At 37.7% G+C, this 24,925-nt stretch overlaps 1 protein-coding gene across 5 annotated transcripts in view; it reads right to left on the minus strand.

Moving 5' to 3' along the window:
• Nucleotides 1–24,925, minus strand: part of MTERF1 (mitochondrial transcription termination factor 1) — a 606,108-nt gene that overhangs the window by 294,469 nt on the left and 286,714 nt on the right. For all 5 annotated transcript variants that reach the window (XR_009565070.1, XR_009565067.1, XR_009565069.1 and 2 more), the window contains one exon: nt 7,958–8,101. The gene's annotated coding sequence lies outside the window, so the exon portion shown is untranslated. The remainder of the gene's footprint in view (nt 1–7,957; nt 8,102–24,925) is intronic.

The following is a 24,925-nucleotide window of genomic DNA, read 5'->3' on the forward strand; positions in this document are numbered from 1 at the left end:
ATGACATTCATTCTTTGAAAATAACACACACCTCTTCCATCACCATGCAGCCCAGTTTCTGAAGTATATAGAGCAATTCACAAATAATGAATGGAAGAATAAATAGGAATAGAGTGTTGGCTTTTTGGTAAATGATGCCTTCTTTCTCTTGGGAGACATAACCGTTCATTCTCATACAGAGTGCTCTTGAAAAAAATAATTTGATCTCGATGCTAATGGTCAAGTGTCAAAGAAGTGTAGGGAAGGATGCAAACAAGTGCTAGTCAGAACTTTACTAAACTGATGGCCATGTCCTATTCCCACTTCAGAATTTGTCCCTATATCAATTCTCTTTAAAGAAAAAATAACAGGAAATGAATGGAAAAGATTACTGCTTTAACCCCATTTAAAAAAATCCTAGACTATAACCCTTCTCTGCAATTTAAAAATTGGTCTTCAAATACTTTGGTCCTCAGCGTTTTGGAGTTAGTACTACATTGCATCCTGGAGTAGAAGGACTTTTGCAGGTTTGCAAAAAGTCTCTGTAATAGCAACAGCGAAAAGTCTCTCTTGGGTAATATTTGCCCAGTGTATCTGAGTCTCCCCATATGCAGAATTCCCAGTGGCTTCAAGGAGATTTTACATCCTAGAAATAGGTTGTAAAATCCCAGATCTCACCCAACACTTAGAAGAGGGGACTATACTTTTCTTCCACTTTGACATCTTAGTCACAAATATTCTCTATCTTGTTAAAATCAATTAAAAGATAAAATATGTCATGTTAAAGTAACAAAATAGAAGACTCTAATGGATCTTGAGTGTCAAAATACAAGCACAGTCAGCCAAAAGAATAAGTTTTCCAATTCAAATTATGTTTGTGGATGGTTTTGTCAGGTAAGAACAAGAAGAGAGGAATAAAATGTAAATAGCTGCAATATAATAAAAAGAGATAGACTACTATATGACTACAGTCACTAATTATAGAATAAAATGTGAATGACAGAATGGCTTTGCTTTATACAGAGAATTAGAATGGAGCTTATCATAGTTAATAGGAAGGAGAGTTGAAGGGACTGAGGGGAGGGTTGCTACAAGAGAAAGAGGGGTTTGTTAAATTTATTGAATATCTACTACAGGTTTACTACACGTACTATATTAATAGCTTAAAAACAAATTATTCAGAGGTATAATTGTTTACAGACACAGTTCACCCTAAGCTTATAACATTTTAGATTTTTGAATGGCTTATCCTGTTGGTGCTCTGCAGATGAATGATCTGGTCATTCAGGCCACTTGCCTCTGAATGGCAGGGAATCGCATTTAAATTAGAAATTATGTGGAGCTGATGGAAATAGCCCCCGAGTCAAAGGAATTGGGTTCTATCCTCTATCTTGTCTTTAAGGCACAACAGGGCCTTTCATGGTTAGTGTACAACTTCAACCAACACTAGGGCACTAGGGCCTGGCTCACATTCATCAACTAACATATGAAAACGGGCTATTTTAGTGGAAGAGTAAAACAAGGTGCAACTGAATAAATGTTAATTCATTTAAATTCTTCATCATAAGATCCTAAAAGGTATAAGATTTGACTCCTGAAATTATGAGGGATCTGAGATTTCTTTTTCCTCTCTGCTAATGTTAATTGTCACCTACCTAATAAAACTCTAAATCCATAACCTTTTATTCCTAAAATGTATCATTCCTTATATAGGAATTATCCTGAGGAAATAATCTCTATAAATTCTGGCTATAATAGTGTTATTTATAATAGCCCCAAATTTAAAGCATCATAAATATCCATAAATGTGATATTTGTTAAATGAATTAGAGTTAAAATATAATGGGAAATGATATTTTTAAAGAATGGAGGGCTTCCCTGGCGGCGCAGTGGTTAAGAGTCCGCCTGCCGATGCAGGGGACACGGGTTCGTGCCCCGGTCCGGGAGGATCCCACATGACGCGGAGCGGCTGGGCCCGTGAGCCATGGCCGCTGAGCCTGCGCATCCGGAGCCTGTGCTCCGCGACGGGAGAGGCCACAACAGCGTACCGCAAAAAAAAAAAAAAAAAAGAATGGAAAGAATGCCAGTGAAAATGGCAGAGTAGGAAACTTCAAGGGCCCATCCCTCAACAGAAACACTGAAAACGCTTTCTAAAAATGTCAGAATCAACTTTGTCAGAACAATGGAAAATAATCAAAGATTTACAGCAGTCAAGCAAATGCTTAATCAAGAAACCCTCTGAAACCCAATAGGAGAACTTTGTGGTGTTTTAACTTACCTTTGTCCCACCCAACTCTCTCTAGCACAATGACAGTCTTAAGGACAGCAGCCTACATCCCTGGTATGGATTCCTGGTGCTGGTGGAAACAAAGAGGACTTTATTCCCAAAGAATCAATTACTTTACATGCAAATAGATTAAGTTCCCCAATTAAAAGATAGAAATTGGCAGAATGAATTTTTTTAAAAAAATGATCCAACTCTACAACGATACTATCCTGTCTTTAAGAGACTCACTCACTTTAGATCCAAAGGCACAAATAGGTTGAAAGTAAAAGGATGGAAAAAATATATTCCATGCAAATAATAACCAAAAGAGAGCTGGGGCTTCTATATTAGTATTTGGTAAAATAGATTTTAGGTCAAAATTATTATAAGAAACAAAGAAGAACATTATATATTGACAAAAGGGTCAATATATCAAGAAGATATAAAAATTATAAACACATACGCACATAACAACAGAGCCCCAAGATGAAGCAAAACTTGACAGACTTGAAGGGAGAAATAAGAAGTTCCATACCAGTAGTTGGAGACAATTATACCCCACTTTGAATAATGGATAAAACAACTAGACAGAAGATTAATAAGGAAATAGAGGACTGGAATAATACAAAAACTAACTAGACCCAAGACACACATACAGAACATTCCACCCAACAACAGTAGAATGCACATTATTCTCAAGTGCACTTGGAACATTTTCCATGGTAGACCATATATTAGGCCACAAAATCGGTCTCAACAAATTTTAAAAGATTGAAATTATACAAAGTATCTTCTTCAGACCACATGGAATGAAACCAGAAATCATTAACAGAAGGAAAATTGTCACTCACAAATATGTGGAAATTAAACAACATACTCTTGAACAACCAATGGGTCAAAGAAGAAATTACATAGGAAATAAGAAAATACTAGTTGAATGAAAATGAATCCAAGGAGTCTGAAGGATAAAATGAAATCATTAAAATGTAAAAGTATATATATATTCACATGGGAAGATGAGCTCACATTACATCAAGTTTAAAAAGAAAAAGGCCAGCTGAAAAATGTAGATGTGTACAGAAGGATCCTATTAAAATACCTCATACACACATATTCACACAAGCAGAAAAGCATCTGAACAGATCATAGAAAATATCCATTATGATTATCTTTAGTTGATCACCTTTGATATTATGTTTATTTTTCTTTCTGTTTATCCATATTTTCTAATTTTCCCTAGTGAATATGTATTACTTGAGTAAATTTTAATTAAAATTTAATAAAATATAAAGTCAAATGAAAAATAAAAAGTTATTATGAGGAAATAATTGCACATGTGGTTTTGGATAGGATTATTTCTTCAGTTACTATACTTCAAAACATAAATTCACTGAAACAAGCAGATGAAGAAAAGGACATAGAGATTATTTAAAACCAGCAAAATATTGCATGCATATTACAGGCAAATTTCAACAAAATTATTACATGATGTAGACTTTTGAAGAATTTTTTAATCAGAATATTTAGCTACTGCCCTGATTTCTCTTTGATGTGATTTACAGTTGGATAACTTTGGCTTCAAGGAGAAAGTAAACATACCCTAGCATTAAGAAACACTATTTCAGGTGAATGATTATTTCACTGCTACCAGTATTTGGAGCAGGCATTTCAAGATGATTGATCCTCTGAGGGAAAGAAAGGAATTTCCCCTTTTCGACAATCTGGGGCTCTTTAAAACTCAGTAGTGCTTGCTTTGTTTCACGTTGTTGGAAATCCCGCTTTGCATTATATTAGTTTCAAGGATAAAAATGTTGTGGGAATAAAACATCCAATACATTTTTTTTCTCTGGAGCCTTGTCTTTATTCTAATGTGAGAAAACTTTTATCATATCAAAGTCATGTGTAAATTTGGTAAGGAAAACTCAAGTCATAAAATGTGAATCAAATCATAAAATATGGACTTAACTGGCAATGGAAAAGCAAGAAGAGGCTTCTTTTTTCTTTATTTCTGACCTTAGTACCAAATTGGATTGTCTTTATGAAAGAATTAAGCTTGAGAACTCCACTGCACCATCACAGAACAAACAGGGAGACTGACAGTACTCTTTCCATTATTTTCTGTAATATAAAATGCTATTCAGTGGGAGAATTGTTTTAAAATTCCAAATTTAAAAAAACACACGAATAATATAAGGATTAATGTATGTTTGTAAAACATTCAAAATTTCTCAAAAGAAATCCAGTTCCACATGACCCCTGACATTTCTTAGCCCTGCATCCTGTTTCTCACTAGCTTTGTTCTCAGAGAAAAGGACCTCGTCTTTTTCCCTTACTCACTACACTGACTTTTCTAGTTTCCTCAACAGTTATCTAAGTGATGGACCTTCCCCATTTTTGTATGTGAAGTATGCCGTCCTCTCTGGCCACAAGCAGGAACTTCTTATGTGTGTTAATTGTATATCTATTTATATCTTATTTATGACAAAGAGTAAAATGACATTGCATAATGAATTCAAGGAGAAAAAAATGACAATTTGTAATGTCTCAGAGCTACCTAGAGAGAAATTACAGACCTCCTCCTAGATATGAGTTGCTGAAAATCAAGACAAAAATGGTCTGGCTTTCTCTGTCCAGAGGATATCTATGAGGTACACTGTTAGAAAAAGAGTTTCCCAACTGAATTTTTTTGCTTGTTTTCATCCACTGTCATTAGATTGTGTATAATTTCAGAGTCAGAAACATTTCCTCAAACATATTCCAGTGCCCTAGATGTTTATTAGACTCAATGAATTTTAATTCATGTTTCTAATGATTCCCTGCAGAGTTGGGAATCCAAATAGGCACTGGGAGGAAGATCCAGCCATGAGGCCAGTGTAGGCTCTTCTCTCATTGCCAGTGTGATGTCAGCTGACAAGGCCAGTAGCAAAATCAGAGGGCCCCCTCCATGGGCTGATGCTGGTGTTTTATCCTCTACAGACCCACAGCTCTTTAATACTCAACCCATTAGTTTTGCTCATTTCAGTTTCTACAACTACCAAAAAAAAGACAGTTTTCGTAGTAAGACTGACTTCTATTATCTTTCTTAGAAATCATAAGTGATATTAATTAATTTTTTGTTCTTCATTTTTAAGTAACATAAACCAACAATGGAATATGGAAAAATAGTGTTGGGGACAAGAATAAACATTTTACTTAATATCAATTGAATGCATATGATGGAGTATAGTATTCAGAATATTTTTCCATCTGTTAAATCTGTTATTCTAAAACTGGAATTCAGAGATAAAGCAAGTATAGAAACAGTGTGCCTGACATATAATAATAATGTACCTTAGTTATGAATGTTGAACTGTTGATAAATTAATAAGTAAACAGTCCTTCTAGCACAGTTTTGGGTGCCATTGAGTCTGTTTCTTAACTCTCTATTTTATTCCACTGGTGGATTTGTCTATTCCTGTGATAATTCCATACTGGCTTATAGTGTGCCTTGATATCCAGCAGAGTATGGACCTTGTAGTATCTTTGGCAGATGCCAGAATTAGACCTGTTTCTCCTTTCTGGACTACACACACTGATTCCTTTTTATAGATGGAAATTACACAATACCAGAACACAGTCACTAGTCAGAGTTTTAATTTCCCTTTATTTCTTATCAAGTAGAATGCCAGGTAATACCGATATATTTCCTGCTCTTCTTTCAACCCTCTACTGAACGTGACACTCTTCAACAATCTGAACTGTTCTGAATCTCAGAGCCGGCATTAATCTCTCATTAATCTCAGAGGTATCCATGTTGGGGGGATCAACAGAAACAACAGAAGAGTTTTCCACCCTGCAGCTAAGTTTTTGCAGGCATGACTGAGCTATTGAACTACAGGGAGTTTTCTCATCTATGAATATAGTATATATCTTACTTACTTACTAGAAAATTCTTTATTGTTTCCAGAGCTGTCTATAAAATTTCTTACTAGGTGCATTGTATATTTATTCCTATTTTGAATGGGGTATTTTCTTCTAATGCATTTACTAACTGGTTATTGATCACAATAGGAAAATCTTACTTTTGTTCTGTTTTGGGTTTTTTGCAGTAGTCTGTTGGAGAATGATGTTATTGAAGAAACTTTATCTGCAGAAAAGCATATGTCTCAATAAAGTTTCACAAACTCAGTACAGCACCCAAGTTGAGAAAAGATGCCTCCTTTGTTCTCCCTTCCCACCACTGCCTCCACCCGAAGAGTAACTGCTATCGTAACTTCTAACACCGTGGAACAATCTTACCTCGTTTTCAATTTTGTATAAACGGACTCAGACAGCATGAACTCTTTTGTGTTTGGCTCCTTTCATCCCACATTATGTTTGCAAGATTCATATCCTATTGTATATAGTTGACATTTATACATTCTTATTGCTGAATAGTATTTTTTTTTTTTTTTTTTTGCTAATATACCACAATTTGGTTGTCCACCCTACTTTTAAGGGCATTGGGTAGTTTGGGGCTATTACAAATAGTACTTCTATGAACATTCTTCAACATGTCTTGTACATTTGAACTTATTTATGCGTTTTTGTTGGTTTCACGCCTAGGAATGGAATAGCTTAGTCACAGATTTAAAAGGTACTGCCAGAGTTTCCCTGGGGTGCAGTGGTTAAGAATCCGCCTGCCAACGCAGGGGACACGAGCTTGAGCCCTGGCCCGGGAAGATCCCACGTGCCGTGGAGCAACTAAGCCCGTGTGCCACAACTACTGAGCCTGTGCTCTAGAGCCCACGAGGCACAACTACTGAAGCTTGCGTGCCTAGAGCCCGTGCTCTGCAACAAGAGAAGCCACCTCAATGAGAAGCCCGTGCACCGCAACGAAGAGTAGCCTCTGCTCGCCACAGCTAGAGAAAAAGCCCGCACACAGCAACAAAAGACCCAATGCAGCCAAAAATAAAATAAATTTATGGGGAAAAAAAGGTACTGCCAAACAGATGTCTACAGTAGTTGACCAATTTATAGTTCCATCAGCAGTGTATGAGAGTTCCAGTTTAACTTAGTACATAAACCATCAGTATTCCAGAGTTCCAGTTGTTCTATACCCCTGTTGACACTTGGTATTCTGTACCCTTTTCTAGTCATTTATTGTAGTAGTGTGTAGTATTATGACACCGTGGCTTCAATTTTGCTCTTCTCTGATGACTAATGAAGCCAGGGACCTTTCCAATTGTGTCTAGACCATTTGGATATCATTTGTGAAATACTTGTTTAAGCTTTTTCATCATTTTTCTTTTGTGTTGTCTATCTTTTTTTTATTGCTTTATAGGAGTTTTTTAAACATCCTGGATATGAGTCCTTTGTCAGATGTATGTATTGCCAACAGCTTCTCCCACTGAGGACTCTTTAATGGTGGCTTATGGTGTAATTTATCATTTTTTCTTTATAGTTACTGCTTTTTGTAATGAGTTTTAAAATTTTTGTCTACTCCAAGTTTATGATGATGATCAAGCTATTGATTACTAGATGCCATTGCTCCATCTGGCCACTTTGTTAAACCTTCTTATTGGTTCCAATAATTATGATGTGAGATTCTTTTTTTTTTTCTTTTTTGGTAGGTAATCATATCATTTGAAGTTATCAACCGTTTTAAGTCTTGCTTTTCATATAAGTCAAGAAGTAACTGAAACATATGACTAAATTAACATAAACACCATAAGATTGTATTGTTTTACATACCAGGACATTCCAAGATAGGGTGGCAGCAGGTACAGCATGTCAAGTTCCAGTTCTGCTTTAATGAAAGTCTCTTGGCTTTGTTATCCTCCTATGTTAACTTCATCTTCAGGTTGGTAGCCAGGTATTGCAGTAAGCCCTGGTTTGCTAAGAAATATGTAGGAAATGTTTCATCATGATTGAATGTTAATTATTACCAAATGCTTTTATTGCTATGATTGAGTTAATACTGTTTTATTCCCTTAAAGTGTTGAGTAATATACCAATTTATTTTCTAGTTTTGAACCATCCTTGAATTCCTCAGGTAAAAATATTCTTAAATATCTTCTTTTAATCTCCTGCTGGATTCAATTTGCTAATATTTTATATAACATTTTGGATTCTTTGTTTATAACAGAATGGGCCTATAATTTTATTTTCTTGTGTGGTCCTCAGCTTAATTTGGTATCAGGGTTAAGCTGAGTGGCTTAATTCCTCGTATTTTTCTGATATATTAGAAATTGCAGTTGATCCTCATTATTTGTGCATTCTGTATTTGTGAATTTGACTACCAGCTAAAATGGATTTGTAGCCCCCAAATCAATACTTGCAGCACTTTTGTGGTCATTTGTAGACAAATGCAGAGAGGTGAAATTTTTGAGTCATCCCACATGTGCATTCCCAGTAGAAGTCAAACAAGGCGATGCTCTGCCTTCTTGTTTCAGCTCTCCTACTGTGATCAAGTATCTTTTTCATGGTCTACTTAGTGCCATGTCTTTTGCATTTTTTGCTTTTTGTTGGTGATTTTGCAGCTTAAAATGGTCCCCAAGCATAATGCTGGCATGTTGTCTAAAGTTCTTAAGCAGAAGAAGGCTATGACATGCCTTATGGAAAAAATCTGTGTTTCAAATAAGTTTTGTTCAGGCATAAGTTATTGTGCCGTTGGCCATGAGTTCAATGTTAATGAATCAACAATATATATTAAATAAAATGTTTTTAAACAGAAACATACATAAAACAAAGTTACGTATTGATCAGTTGGTGAAAATGTTGTGGCCAAAGGCTCACAGGACTAACCCTATATTTCCCTTACGAGCAATAATTCAGAGTTCACTAATTCAGTGTTAATAATGACTTTATAGAGCATAATTGCCACCAATAACAAGAACTGACTGTACCTATTGTTTGCAGAGTTGACAGCAGTCACCTTCGTGCCTTTTGCAGAGACAGATCAATAACTACCATTTTGATTTATTTTCTGGTCTTGGTCTATTCAAGTATCCTACTGGGCCAATTTTAGTAATTTACACTTTTTTTAAAAAGTGTGTTTCATCTGATATTCACATTTACTGGTGTTCCTTTTCATAATATTTTATTCCCCTGTGTATGTTCCATTTTTGTTACTAATCTTAATATTCGGGGTATCTGTTTTCCTTTGATTCCTGTCAATGTCTATCTTTGGTGTTTGCCTATGAGTATCTTCAAATAATGAGGTCTTATTTTGTGATTATTTTGCTATTTGTTTGTTTTCTGTTTCCTTAACATCTTCTCATATCTTTATTAACTCCTTCCTTCTCTTTTTTTTTAAAGTTTAAAACAGTCCATTTATTTTAATTATTTCTTATATTCTAAAATAAAATCATATTTAACACTTTAAATTTTCCCTTGACTCTCTTTGGCTGCATCCCATAAGATTTTATATAAAATTTTTGCTGCTGTGTACAAAATATTACAAAATATTTTGTAGCTTAATTTTTATTTTCTTGAACCCAGGAGTTATTAGAAGTATTTTTCCAGAGTACTAATTATTTTAATTAATTAATTTCTAATTTTACTGCACTGTCATCAGCAAACATGGCTGCCATATGTGGTAAACTACTGAAACTTGTATTTCTTGCTCTAGTACTAGGCTGAACACGAAGCTTCTTAGAAAGGTCTTGAAATAATACTGTTGTGCATCAGGGAACAAGCTTCACTGTTTTCAAAATTTCCCTGGCTACCTGCAAATGCTAACTCCTCCCCTCCACCAGGGAGGGGCTGCCAGGTCCCACCCGAATGCTAGTTTGCCCTTCTTCTTTGATCTCTTCCCACCTCTAAGACCTAGAGCTGGTCACTTCCTCCAACGCAGTCAGGAACTTCCTTTTTGTCTTATAAGCATCTATCTGCATCTTACAATAAACATTGACATTCATATTCTTAAGCTCTGTTTTTTATATGTAAAAGGGAATTTTGGGATTTGAAATCTGTTTTCTCTCCCACATAAGCCTGACCTTTAAAATTATTGCCTTAGTACAGACTCAAAAAGCCTAATTTGAGGCTGAGCAATGACTTTGTTTCAAAAGACATATATTCAGGCCCTGAAGCACTGAAACCCGCTGATTCAATGGAAGGGAAATCACATGGCATAATGATTTAAAGGGAATTAAAAATACCTTGACTTAACATTTTAAAAAATACCCAATTGATTCTGATTGATTTGATTTTTTTTGTGATCCTATTGGCCTGAACTTCATCTAGCAGCTTACAGTAACCAGCTGTGGTAAATTATTTTTCCACCATTCTTTTTCTCCCCCGCTCAGCTGAGACTATTTTTAGCAGAGACACTTCCCAATGTCACTAGCTTGGAGTTTGGCCAGGTGACTTGCTTTGGCCAATGAAACATGAGAGGACTTACGTGCACTACACTCAACCAGACTTTAAATGTGTATGTGTGGTTTGGTTTGCCCTGTCACATTCTTGCAATCCACCATGAAGAGACTGTCCCAGGGCACCACAGTTTCTTCATTCTGAATCTCAGAATAAGGACACATATGGAACAGACCTGAATCTAATCCACATCCTGGTGCCAAGTCCAGCCAAACCCACCCCAACCAAATCCAGCTGAGTCATAACCCAATCCACAGACCTCTGAGCAAGAAACCAATGTTTGTTGCTATAAGTCAACTGAGATTTGGGGAGTTGTTCATTAAATAGCACTATTGCAGCAAAAAGCTGACTAATACAGTAATCTTATAGTAAATTATTCTTGCATGTTCTATATTTTATATGGTTCATAGTAGATTTAATTCAAATTATATATCTGATTCTCCAGTTTAATCAAGTCTCCATATGAAGTAGCAAAGAAATAGTTTGTACCATATAGTTTTGCAACCACACTTGGGTGGATGCAGTGGAAATATATCTGCATCTTCCCATCAGGTCAGAAATATTTCAACTGGTTTCTACTAGCAGGTCAGGAACCTAGCAAGGTCTTCACATATGCAAGGCCTCCTACTGCATCTTAGAGTACAGCCACTCTTACAGGCTTTATGTTGGCCCAGAATAACATACAATCCAGTGGGAGGATAAGTACAACAATTTCCTCACAACCAGCTGTTCATTTACATAACTCCAGCACAAGGGCAGCATCCTATCAATGAGATGATGGGATGAAGTAGGGACGAATCTCAATATTCACATGTTACCATGGGTATCTATCTCCTCCACATTATGTTGATACCTGTGATGGCCTTTCTAAATAACTCAGGGCATCAGAGGGTTGCTCTTTCCCACAAGCCAAGATAGCTTTGGCAAACACATCTGTATAATATGTGCACTGGGCACATTTCCTTGTTGAATTATTCAACTAAATCGGATAATGAGAGCACATTGACACAGTTAAACACTCAGGTGAATAAAGGATTCACTTTGAAGTGCAGAAATTTTTGGAGTCATCTGTGTTTTAACAAGTGATGGTTCTCACTCCCCTCATCCAGGGAGGAGGAAACTTTAGAAAAGGTAAACTAGAGATGAGTATGCTGGAGGCTTTTTCTGGCATGATTTCAAGGAGAAGAAAGGTGAGGCAGTTTCCAGTGTTCATTTGAGCCACCAATCTTTTTTGAATAAATGTAATGATTTTAAGAGACAGAAAAATGAGGCTCAGTTCTTACGTAAATCTTATTCCTCTGAACTCTAATGGGAATAGAGATGAACACAAGTATAGGTACCAACACATCTGATTTGTGATCTTCCCTCAAGCCCCTCATGCACAACCTTACAAAAACCTTGTGCTTTTTTCACCTCAATTCTCACTCTGTTAAATGGGAGAAAATTGACTGATCTACCCATTATTACCATAGTATATATTATAAATCATCAACAAAACTTTTTGCAAATACAAGGGCCATCCAGAAATACAAATTTGGGTAATAGCTGTATTTAAATATGATGCATATATTATGAAACACCTGACAGTCACACTGGCTGTCTCTACAATAAGGACGCCATTACTGATAGTGGTTTGGCCCTTGGCAAATGCCAGCTTGTATTTTTATTAGCCTGCCCTGTGTCTCCAACTGATCTGTATATCCTTACAAATAAGGACTATTTCTCAACTCTCTTTTAATCTTCATTACTTAGTACAGTATGGAAAGCACAAGGTAGGTGATCATTGATTTTATAACAAAGGTAGTTAATAGTTGCCACTTGCTGATCCTCTTCCATGTGCCAGACCCTATGCTAGGCATTTTACATATACTGTCTCTAATTCATACAATTGTACAATAACTCCAAAAGAAAAATTTATCCCCATTTTACAGATCAAGAAACTGAGGGTCAGAGAGATTATGAGACTAAGCCTAGGCTATACTGCTAGTTTAATAAGAATGATTATGCATGTAATGAATAAAAGACATTTTAAGTAATGAGATGGTCACAGTTAATAGTTTAGAAAAGCAGGAACTAAAATAAAGCATCACTAGTAATTGTTAATTGTTGACACAGTTCACTATTCTCATCAACAATTTAGTGTCTGCTAGGATTAGAAAACTGCCATGAGTGTTACTTAACCTCCGAACCCAAAGCTTTCTTTCAGTGTCTATAGAAGAAATTAAACTGTGTGAATGTTCATTTCTTAACATGGAAATAAGTTCAATCACCTAAGATGTCTGTCTGGTCTAAATCTTTCTTTCCAAATGATTATATCTAACTTATGAAGTGATATTTATTTGTCAAAATTTCATGCTTACTTGCCATTGAAATCACATCTACCCAGTCATATCTATATTTTATACACTATTTGCCCCATATTATATGCTCAAGAAGAAAACTGTAAAAGCAAGAGAAGAGAGAGAATTTGTAAAAGTTTGGTGTTATTTCTCCAGTGACCTCCTCATGATCGTAATCTGATAATGTGGATGAATCATTTAGATGAGTTTCTTCCTCCGAATATTTCATTCACGATCAGGAAAGGACCGCTTAGCTAACCACTCTCTTTTTGCCTCTGAAGCAAAGAGAGCCCAGACACATGAAGTGACCAGACTGCGGTCAGTCAGCTGGCCAGGGTCAGAGTTACAGTTAGAATCCAGGCTTTCTTTCCGTTACCCTAACCCCAAATTTACAAATTACACTTTTTAAAATGCACTATCCTTTTCTTGTGTAATAATTAAGAAATACAAGCTTAAGGAACATATAGTTTTCTTCTGTCTTGAATTAGCCAGTGACGAATAGTAAGTCTTCAAAAATATATAGTAAATCTAATTTTAAAAAATCAACTCTGCTTAGCCACAGCTGCAGGAGCACTAGGCAGCCCTTTCTCGTTTACAAAGACCTTCACATTTAGTGCTGTATTTAGTTCTCACTGCAATTCTGTGAGCTGTTATTGTGATCTTGACTTTGTAGACGAGGAAACTGTTGATCAAAGAGACTAAATCATCCACCTTGTGGGTGGCAGAGCCAGAACTCTAAAATGACTTCATAAACTTGACTTCATTGATTCCTCCATTTCAACACTATTCCTAATTCTTCTCATGGAAAAGTTGTCTGTCTTCCAGTGGGATCAAGCTCCGCCTTGCAGGGTAGAGAGTTTTGGCCAAGAGTGACTGCCAGGCCAGGGACTACATTCTCAACCCTACACCCTTTTGGTTTGGGCCATGTGATGAGTGCTCATCAGTGGAACATGAGCAGAAGTGTTATGTGTCAGAAGCAAATGTGCCTTTACACTCTCTCCTTCCCCAACCATTGGCTTGAATTGTTGTCCAGGGTGTCCTTGGAAGGCACGTGCTGAAGATGGCAGAGCTGCTGAGCCAGAGTCCCTGAATAACAGTGGAACAACTGTGCCTTCCACAACTCTACTCTGTTAACCAGTAATATCCACAACGGACTGCTATATGGGTAAAAAAAAAAAAAATGTTTCTTGTGAAAGCCAATGAAATTGTGGGGTTTGTCTGCAAACCTAGCTAGCAGTACCTTAGCAAAATGAATATACTTTTTATTGGAGGAGAAAATTCAGATTTCTGTTACTGCTTGACAAATCTCTATAAGCACATGTTTACTAATTTACTGACTTTAATTTTACTAAATGGAAATGACTCTCCTGAGTCATTTCCCAATGACCGCCTTTTCTCTCTTGATTTTCCATTAGTCTAAGGTTAATGATAATTACTAGCCTATATTTCTATGTATTGTACTCAAACAAAAGTGCCACAAAAGCACATTTATGGCATAGTTATTTGTAAACTAGTTATTTGTATTTATAAATAGATACCTAACAAAATTTTTTTTAAAGGACTCCCGTCTTTTAAACCCTTTCAAGCACTCCCCATCTTCAAAAACATTTTTTGAGGAAAATTTACATCTCTGACTGGGATAGGAGTGGTGGTCTGGAATTAATCAGTAAGGATTTATTGTTTCCTAGGAATATAGTTCATACAAGGGCTTCCCTGCTGCTTGACAACCCTCAGAGCTTTACCACTGAGGATGCTCCCTCAGGAACACACAGGACCTGTTGTCTGGGCACTGCTTCCAAAATGTGGCCTAAAACATATGCCAAGACCTCACATCACCCACATTTCTCCACCACACAGAGGGTCTGAGGCCTTCATTCTTTTCATCCCCTTGATGTGGCTGCTCCAGGAGTGACGAGTGGGAGAAACGATGGTTTTGAGAAAGGTACCTCAAAAATTATTTTGACAACTCCCTCCTCCACCCTAAGCTTTAAACTTTCTCTCTCCCCACAGTGTTAAGGTATTGCTCCTTTTTAATATTTCAAGTCTAAAACCTGAATCAAAAGTCTGAAAAAAAGGAAAGTTTTGCCAACAAAGAAGTCCCCATAGCAAAGGATAAATACCCCAAGCGCTTTTTGGAAACAATCCTGAAAGCAAAGTTTGGTCACTAGAGTAAATCCCCATAGAAAAAGAAATAAATCTCTGTGACATCTGCTAATGTACACCATTTCCCTTAAACACCTCTTCCTGTCCACTTTCCACACCTCCTTCCCCCTTTTCCCAATGCTCCTTTTGTTCTGTGTTTTTTGGCCTTCAGGGCATGACTTAGACAGCAAAAGGTACCAGGAAAACCGAGGGTATTGCATGCAGCTGTGTGTAATCATACTGGTGAATTAAAACTCCAGGTCTAGGGTCTGAAATAAAAATCAGTGTTAGCAAAAAGATGGATGCTTTTATTCCATGCCTTATTCATTCACGTGCGCAAAAAGCATTTGCCATTCACCTGTGGTGTTAGCACTGTTTAAGGCAATGGAGAAATAAAAATAAGAGATGTGGTCTCTGTTTCCTTAGCCAGGTACAAGTTATATGTTTAAGAACCCGAAACAAACTATACAACTAAAACATAAAGACTGAGAGATTCAACTAACTAAACAGAAAAGATCCACATGTTGGAATGTATCATACATATGAGTCAGGCAAAGTGTGCTCTTGTTTTGTTTGTTTGTTTGGAGGAGGAAGACTGCCCTAGAATAGATTATCAGGAATCACATGTTATATGACAAGTGGTATATAACACCTGAAGAGACATCCTTGGGCTGCAAGCATCATGAGTAAGACTCTAATTACAGTCTGGAGTTCAGATTTGTTCTCCTCCACTTAAGAGGTGGATAGGGACACTTGGGAGAGTCTAGTGGAGATCCACAGAGGTGAGGAAGGCCTACAAAAGAGGGCTCTGGAGGAGCTGCTGGAAGCAACAGGTCTCACATTCGGTTCTACCACGGGTCAGAGCAGGTTCCCCAAAAGAGTCCCAAAAAGACTGTCCAGATTGAACTTCCAGTATGAAACTTCCACTCTTTTCTGGCTCTTTTGCTGTCAGAATGGGCCAATCCAGAGCTGCCCACATAAGTCACCTTGAACTACACCTGCTTTGCATTATTCTTGTTTCTCTTCCCTGGAGATTCTTCAGCCATCTGGAATGCATTGTGGCATGACACACTTCTCATTTTCCCCACAAACATCCCTGATTGAAGGCAGATGACACCTAACCTTAAGCTCACCTTTAGGAATCTGTGCTAAGTCTGGTTTAGCGCAACTAGGTTATAATATGGATGTTATTCCTATCTTCCAACTCTATGGGTCATGGGTTATTTTATAGAACTCCAGCTGTTGCACATTGCCAGGGAGATCAGAACCAGATTGAAATGGTGTTTAAGTTAAACATCTAGATAATTAGACCATGAACCCAACTATTAAGAAAAGCCACACCTTTAGAAGTCCTTAAGAACAGGATAGACTCTCATCTGTCTTGGATATTTAAATACAATTCTACACAGAAGATGATTTCTTGAAATTTCCTCAACACTGTAACCATATATCCCAAACACACAGGTGCTAGCATTTCTCCTGGCTTTTATTTCCTTTGTCCATGTGTTTGGGGATTGTGGGAATGAAAGGGAGGTAGAAAATCTGCCATAAGCTGTAGCTACCATATAGCTCTTTCGTGGCACTGGAAATATACCAGTAATATTTAAATCTGATTAACCCTTGCTTCATTTAAATGCATCTCACTGGTTTGAAATGAGATTCATTGGCTTGACCCTTTTGGCATTGTCTTCAGTGTCTTCCATTACCTTCATCACCCACACTATCATCATCATTAAACTATACTGAGCTCTCCCTCTATGACAGGTTTTGTGTTAAGTGCTTTACATATATCATCTATTAGAAATCTCACAATAATTCTATTAGGTAGATACTATTAGTGTCCCCATTTTGCATATGAGGAAACTGAAACTGAGAGAGGTTATGTGACTTGCCCATTGGTAATGATGATATCTATCTTTCTTTTTTATTGGTCTAACCTAAGGCATTTGATAAGGAATCACTTTTCTGACATGCAGCCTCATATTTGCTGGATGATTTTTACATTTCTTGCATGTATTTCAAGTGAATGAAACACACTTACCCCTTTACTCGCAAAGTCTCTCTCTATGCTACTCTCTCCTCTCTGTTCTTGAGGTCTACTATCTCTTCCTCTCTTCTACTTGTTCTTTTCTCTCCGTCACACTTCTGTCCTCATCACCCCCATGTGTGGGGCTCCTAGACAACTTTCCTTCCATCCTTCTCCTCTGCCTACCTACATGAAGTACAAAGCACATGACACGGGTTCAGAGAAGCACCTTCTCATACAGGCCCATATTAGACGGGCTTTTATTTGTAAGAATTCTGAAGGGCTTTAATGGCAAAAAGAGAATTTTCCCCTGCTCTGAAAAACTATTGGGCAAGTTTCCAAACTCCCACTGTAGCAGGAAAAAAAAATCCAACTATCTGGAGCATTTTATGCACCTGACACCATCACACTAGTGGCATCAGATTACATACTCAGTACAGACTTCTACCACATGCTGTTGCAATTAACCACATGGGAATGTGCAGGCCAGGACCCCTCACAGTTATGCAATCATTGCCATAGTACAACATACAGAGCAGTGAGAACTAAAAATGCCCTTGGAACATAATGCTATATTTCATTAGGAAATGAAATTGTGACTTTCCTGGGAGTGACAGCTCTTGTAGAAAGAGATGATGGCCCGGATTTCTACATATCACCAGTGTAACTACTCTAATCCTCCATCTCCAGGTCAGGTCTTTGATAAAGAACCTCCAGAGAAACTTTGAGATGGTTTGACTGAGGCATGGCTTAAAACAGTGTCTATAGATTTTAGGTGCCTAATCAGTCATAAGAACCCAGTTAAGGGATGGGTATTAGGAATTCACTAATCCTTAACCCAGCCATTGTATTGAGACCAAGGGAGGTCAGTTCAGTTGGAAATGCCTGCAGTACCTGCCCCAAGACATTTAAAACAGCACCTAAGGGCTTCCCTAGTGGTGCAGTGGTTGAGAGTCCGCCTGCCGATGCAGGGGACACGGGTTTGTGCCCCGGTCCGGGAAGATCCCACATGCCGCAGAGCGGCTGGGCCCGTGAGCCATGGACGCTGAACCTGCGCGTCTGGAGCCTGGGCTCCGCAACGGGAGAGGCCACAACAGTGAGAGGCCCGCGTACCGCGAAAAAAAAAAAAAAAAAAAAAAAAAACCAGCATCTAAGAACTATGCTTCAGGAATTTACTCCCTACTTCCATCTTTTCCAAGGACACCTGTTGCACCCTCAAGCTCCACCTGTGCTGCTAGGAGCTCCTGGCCATGTCTTCCTTCCCTGCCCTAAGTTCTAGATCTGGACCTACTCTTCTCTCTGCCTCCTAACACCTGCACCTGTTGAAGGCCTCATTCCTAACACGTGCTTCTGACTTAGGTTTGGTACTGCTACCATCTAACTAGTGAAACAAGAATCTGAAGGCATTATTTTCTGACTGATCTTAACTATCTTCTATTTTAATCACAATGGGATATACTGATTAACAACACTGCTTAGTGGTATAATATTAGAAAGTAGAGAAATAAAGCAACACTTTAGAAGTCCCGTAATGGAGTCCTTTCTGTTGTCTTCTGATCAGCTAAAGACTTTGCATAGCCTTCGAAATATGTATGATTTTAGTCCTGCAGAGAAAATCTATTCTGTACAACCATTATATAATCAATGCCAATTGTCAAACTGTAGGTTAAAGAATAAGACATTGGGGACTTCCCTGGTGGTGCAATGTTTAAGAATCCACCTGCCAATGCAGGGGACACAGATTCGAGCCCTGGTCTGGGAAGATCCCACATGCCATGGAGCAACTAAGCCCGTGGGCCACAACTACTGAGCCTATGCTCTAGAACCAGTGAGCCACAACTACTGAGCCTGTGCGCCTAGAGCCCGTGCGCCTAGAGCCCATGCTCCACAGCAAGAGAAGCCACTGCAACGAGAAGCTTGCACGCCGCAACGAAGAGTAGCCCCCGTTCACCGCAACTAGAGAAAGCCCGCACAGCAATGAAGACCCAACGCAGCCAAAAATAATTAATTAAAATAAATAAATTCAAAGTCCATGTTCTTAATCACTACAAAATGCTACTCTTCATAAAAAAAAAAAAAAAAGAATAAGCATTGATCCTGAAGATCGTACAAGAGTGACAAGGTCTGTCTGCAGTTAGACAGTGCCAGTCCATGCCAAGACACAAATAAAAAAATAATTACCATAGGGTTTGGCTTCAAGGGAGATGTGAAATACACCCTCATTTTGAAGTAGGTAATTTTTGGCATATTGGTGTTGAGAAATATCTGTTTTTCTTACCATCTTCCTGTTTTGCTTCCTGAATAATAATATCAACATTCCTTGTGGGGCTGTGCTCTTTCCGCCCACCTTTGTGGCCTGATGGGACCCCACTGGCATTCTACAACCACTCAGTGGTTTTCATCTGAGTGAATTCAAACAAAAGGAATGTGGTGATTCAGGCAGTAAAGTAATCTCAGCCCCTTGGGTTCCTTGGCCTTTCACACAGAGCATATGTCCTCAGCCGAAGCACTTGGGAGTCAGACCCTGTATGAGTGCACAGCGTATGGGAAAGCGGGGATGACTTAAAACAGATGAGAGTTTTAAGTTCAGCCTGTGCTCAACAGTTACATTTAATTTAGAGATTTCCCAAAACCTTTCTGAAGTTACAAAATGGCCATGAGAAATCAGCTTCTTTCTTACGTGGTCGCAGATTTAATTCTGAAGTTCATGAAGCTGCGTCAAAGTGCTTGCATAACACTGTAAGCTGTCGCTGATGGAAATGAGGCTGGTTTCTTCTTTGCTGTTAAATACCTACAGTGATTACACAAACATTCAACTCCCATTATTGTGTTAGATACGTGAGCCATGTTTCCTGCCCCCAGAGAATTCAAGGATGCATGGTGAAATATCCATTGAAATGCCTTAGAAAGGAAAATACTAATGGTAGACCTGGTGCCTCAGAGGTTAAGCTTGAAACGCCCATCCCTGGAAGGAAGGAAGGAAAGACTTCAAAGTCTAAGAGAAATACTCAGAGTGACAGGATTGAGAGGGGTACTGGAGACTCTTCCTGCTGAGATCAAATTCTCTATGTGGTCAGTGCAAGCCTTTTTTCAGCACCACAGAAAATCTGCCTGTTCCTAATTGCACCTCATGACTCAAATGTAAGTTCAGGATGACCTTCTGGGAGGGTCTAGCACCTTCAAGCTCTAGCACCTTGAACCCCTTTACACTGACTTGGTGTGCTATACTATTTTTTTCTTTAATACCAAATAGTCTAAATTTGGAAGCTAGAAATATGGTCCCCATCCCATAATTAATTGGTTAGTAATGTGACCTGGAACAAGTCCCTTCCTGTCATCTGCATCTGTGAATTGGAGAGTCTATTATGTGAAGGCACACAATAAATATGTGTTGATCTGACATCCCCTAACTCCTACATCATTTGTAAGAATATTTAAAATTTAAAAACCTCTGTAGAATAGTGTTCCCTAACCTAGGAGTACATCAAAATTACCAGGGCAAATTGCCATTCTTTGTTAAGATAAACTTAACAAAGTTATTTGGTTTTAGTTGCCTTCTCTTTGTGAAGCTATAACTTACATGCAATGAAATGCACAGATCTTAAGTGTAAAATGTGTTTTGACAAATATATACAACCTTGTAACTATCACCCCAATCAAGACATAGCAGTGCCATCACCCCAGAAGTTTCCCTAGTGCCCCCTTACCAGTTAACTGTCCTACCCACCTCCCCCACACTCACAGTCAACCACTCTTTGACTTCTGTCACTATCTAAATGGAATCAAAAGTATGTACTACTTAATATCTGGCTTCTTCCACTCCTAATGTCTATGAAAGTCAGTAATTCTTTCCTTTTTATTGTCAGTGGTATTCCATTGGATGAATGTACCTGTTATGGGCTAAATTGTGTCCCCTCAAATTCATATGTTGAACCTCTAAAACCCAAAGTGATTGTATTTTGAGATGAGGCTTTTAGGGGGTAATTAAGGTTAAATGAGGTCATAATGGTAGGGTCCCAATCCAATAGGACTGGTGTCCTTATAAGAAGGGGAAGAAAGAGAGAGATCTCTCTCTGAGTGCACGCATCAAGGACAGTCCATGTAAAGACAAAGTGAGAAGGCAGCAGTCTTCAAGCCAGTAAGAAAATTCTCATCAGAAACTGAGTTGATTGGCACCTTAGTTTTGGACTTCCCAGCCTCCAGAACCACGAGAAATAAATTTCTGTTGTTTAAGCCACTCAGTGTATGGTATTTTGTTATTTGGAAAATTTTCAGCAAGTAAGTATTTATTCAAATATGTTTCTGTCCCAGGGACTTCCCTTGTGGTCCAGTGGCTAAGACTCTTAACTACCAATGGAGGGAGCCCGGGTTTGATCCCTGGGCAGGGAACTAGTTCCCACATGCGGCAACTAAGAGTTCGCATGCCGCAACTAAAGATCCCAGACGCCGTGACGAAAATCCCACACACCACAATTAAGACCTGACACAGCCAAATAAATAAATAATATATTATATATATATATTTCTGTCCCATTTTCCAGGACTCCAATTATATGTATATTAAACCTCTTGATATTTTCTCACAGGTTACTGATGTTTGTTCAGTTTTTAAATCTTGTTACTCTCTCTATTTCAGTTTGAATAATTTCTATTGACCGGGGGTTCTTCCCTGGTGGTCCAGCAGTTAAGAATCTATCTTCCAATGCAGGGGACACAGGTTTGATCCCTGGTCGGGGAACTAAGATCCCACATGCCAGGGGGCAACTAAGACCACACACCACAACTACTGAGCCCATGCACCTCGACAAAGAGCCCATGAGACGCAACTAAGACCTGACACAGCCCAAAATAAATAAATATATTTTTAAAATTTTCTATTGACCTGTCTTGAAGTTTACAAATTCTTCGTTATGTAGTGTCCTAACTGCTATTAGCATAATCAATAAATTTTTTATTTTGTATATTGAATTTTTCACTTTAAGAATTTCCATTTGCTTCTTTTAAAATAGTTTTCACCTCTCATCCTTGATGTCTACATTCCTTGCAAATTCTTTAATACATTTATATTTTTGAAGTCCTGTTGACCAACTTTGAAAACAGAGTCATCTGTGTATTTGTGAGGTTTTCTCTTGATTATAGGTCACACTTTCCTCCATCATGTCATAATTTTTTACTGTATTCTGAACATCATGTAAAACAAAATTTTGGAGACCAGATATAACAGTTATTTTGTTTACTTCTCTTTCCTCTTTATGGTACTGGTATGATACAGTAAGATAAAGTATTAATATTTCAGATTTCTCCTAGAGTCAACTTTTGGTATGGCTGGGTCACAGCTTTCATTGGATTGATTTCATCTGTGATTAACATAACTCCCCAAAACTGACTTAAATTTGTAATTTCCATAGGGCTACTTATGTATTAGAATTTTATATAGAGATGTACAATGATTGTTTCTATATCCTTGAAAAGCAAATTGTTCCAAAAATTCTTGTGATCACAGTTTTCAGTCAGAACAGCAGCATCAACCACATTGTACACATACTGAATATCCACTATGTTGTGGGCCCTGACCCATCTATGTTCTGGGAATACAAAAAGCTATCAGGACATTTATTGCCTTCAAGAGCATTAAAATCTAATTGGAGAAATAGGACAGATACCTAAAAACTCAAATAATCTGGCAAAATAGATTTTATAGTATGCCAAACAAGGGAGAACAGCAATAAATATAGGTCTGTGAAAGTATCAATAGTATTCACAAAAAGCTCTGGGGATCAGAAAAGACTTCATGAGGGAGATAAGACTTTAAGTGAGGCTAAAAGAAAATATAAGGTAAATGAGGCAGGGTCAGGAGGCCTTTTTAGAGAGAGGATGTTGTGAACATATGAACATGGTGCATATTTAAGAAGAGAAGAGATGACTACAAAGATTGGAAAATATCATGTTTTGGAGGGTCTAGGAATTTGGTTTGGCATGGGCATTAATGCAAAGCCAAAGATCAATTAATGTAGTAGCCATGTAATCATAGCCATACTTTGAAATAAGCAATCTTGCAGTAAACTGTGAATACTGGCAATGCCTCTTTGCCCTCAGACCCATTTTTGGCCTTTTCCCTGCTCTCTATCATAGTGGGGCTAATTCCATTGGCAAGATTCGGCACATAAGACTGAAGAGTGGGTGGAAAGGAGAAGCCAGTGTATTTCTCCCCCTCTTTCTTTTCCTTAGACTTCCCCAGCAACAGCTAGATAACTTCCTTGGCATCTCTTTCTACCACCCCCCTAGGTGACCCTGGGCCCTAAGTTCTAGTGACACTGCCTCTCCCTTCCTCTCTCCAGTTTGGGATCTTAGCAGCTTCCTGATGTCACCAATCACTGAGTTACTTCACGCGCCCTGGTAAACTTTTCATCCTCTTCCTGTTGCTACTATAATGAAGTACCTGCATTAAGTTCCTTCTGTTTTAAATAGCCATAGTGTTTTCTATTTTCCTGATTAGATCTGGTTAGATCTGGGGACATGATTATAAGTCATTTCCATTTTATGTATCAAATTTACACTTCTGAGTTTTGAAAATTTTATTCCAGATATTACTTTGCAATCATAATGAAAACAAAAAATTTTTAAGAAAATTGACATGAATGTGGTATGTAAAGTGGATTGAAATTAGGAGATACTGGATGCAAATTATATAAGGTCTGTGTATGAATAGTTCTGTGAGTTGTAACTGTAAAGCTGAAAGAAAAAAGACACTAGATAGATATACCAATGACAGAGGCAGACACTAAAGCAGTGACTCCAAACCAGGGAGTATATAAGAATCTCCTGGGGAGCATTTTTAAAATACACATGTTGCTTATCACCCCAGACCAAGTGAATGAAATATCTGAGGCTGGGTATAGGCTTGACTATTTTGAAATACCTTCCTGCGTGGTGCCCATTGACCCCATCCTTATCACTCATTCTCCCATCACTACTGAGAACCCTTAGACATGGAGGAGCCACTAGAGAGAAGAACAGTTTCACCAAGAGAAAGGCCTAGAAGTAGAGGTAAAAGAGAAGGGAATCAGAGGGAAAAATAAAAAACTTCAAAGCAAAATAACATACACTATAAATTTATGGCTAGAAATTAACATTTAGTAAGAAGATATTAGAAAAATGTTTCATGTTTGTCTAACACATTAGCTCTAAAACGGTAAACTTCTCAAATATACTAAGGCAGTGAAGAACTTGGGGGAAAATAAATAATTTTAAAGGCAAAGATTTTTCTACCTAAAAATACTAAGTGAAAGAGAGGGACTCCATTTGCAGCAATATGATTTTCTAAGCCACAAGGACTGTGAGGAAGATCCAATAAACAACAGCATTTTAAATGCCAAATTAGAATGAATAAATAAATGACCTTCCCAAGGGAAAACTGGCTCTTTTGAAATTTTAGCAAATAGAGTTATAATTGCCAGATTTCCTTATCTATGGAAAACTAAGCTTCATTAATATTGAACTTGCCAGTTATCTACATGAGTAACAGAGATCTTCATGAAAAGGGAGATTCAATAATTAGCATTTAACTCTTCATTAAAATATATGAATAGCAAGATAAAAATCAACTTAGTCTTGAATTCCACAAACATAGAAAGTATCTTTTATTACCAGAACACCATTTATGGGAAGTTCAATAAACATTTTATCAAAAATATCTAACAAATAAACCCTAGGTTTAATTGACATGAAAAGTTTTACTATATTTCATAAGACACCCCAGCCCCATCCACAGGCCTAACTTAAAAAATACTGTCTCTAAGCCAGACAAAGAAACAATCTAATGAGTCAGTGTTCTCCATA

The sequence above is a fragment of the Globicephala melas genome, chromosome 9, assembly GCF_963455315.2.
Source record: "Globicephala melas chromosome 9, mGloMel1.2, whole genome shotgun sequence".
Taxonomy (NCBI): domain Eukaryota; kingdom Metazoa; phylum Chordata; class Mammalia; order Artiodactyla; family Delphinidae; genus Globicephala; species Globicephala melas.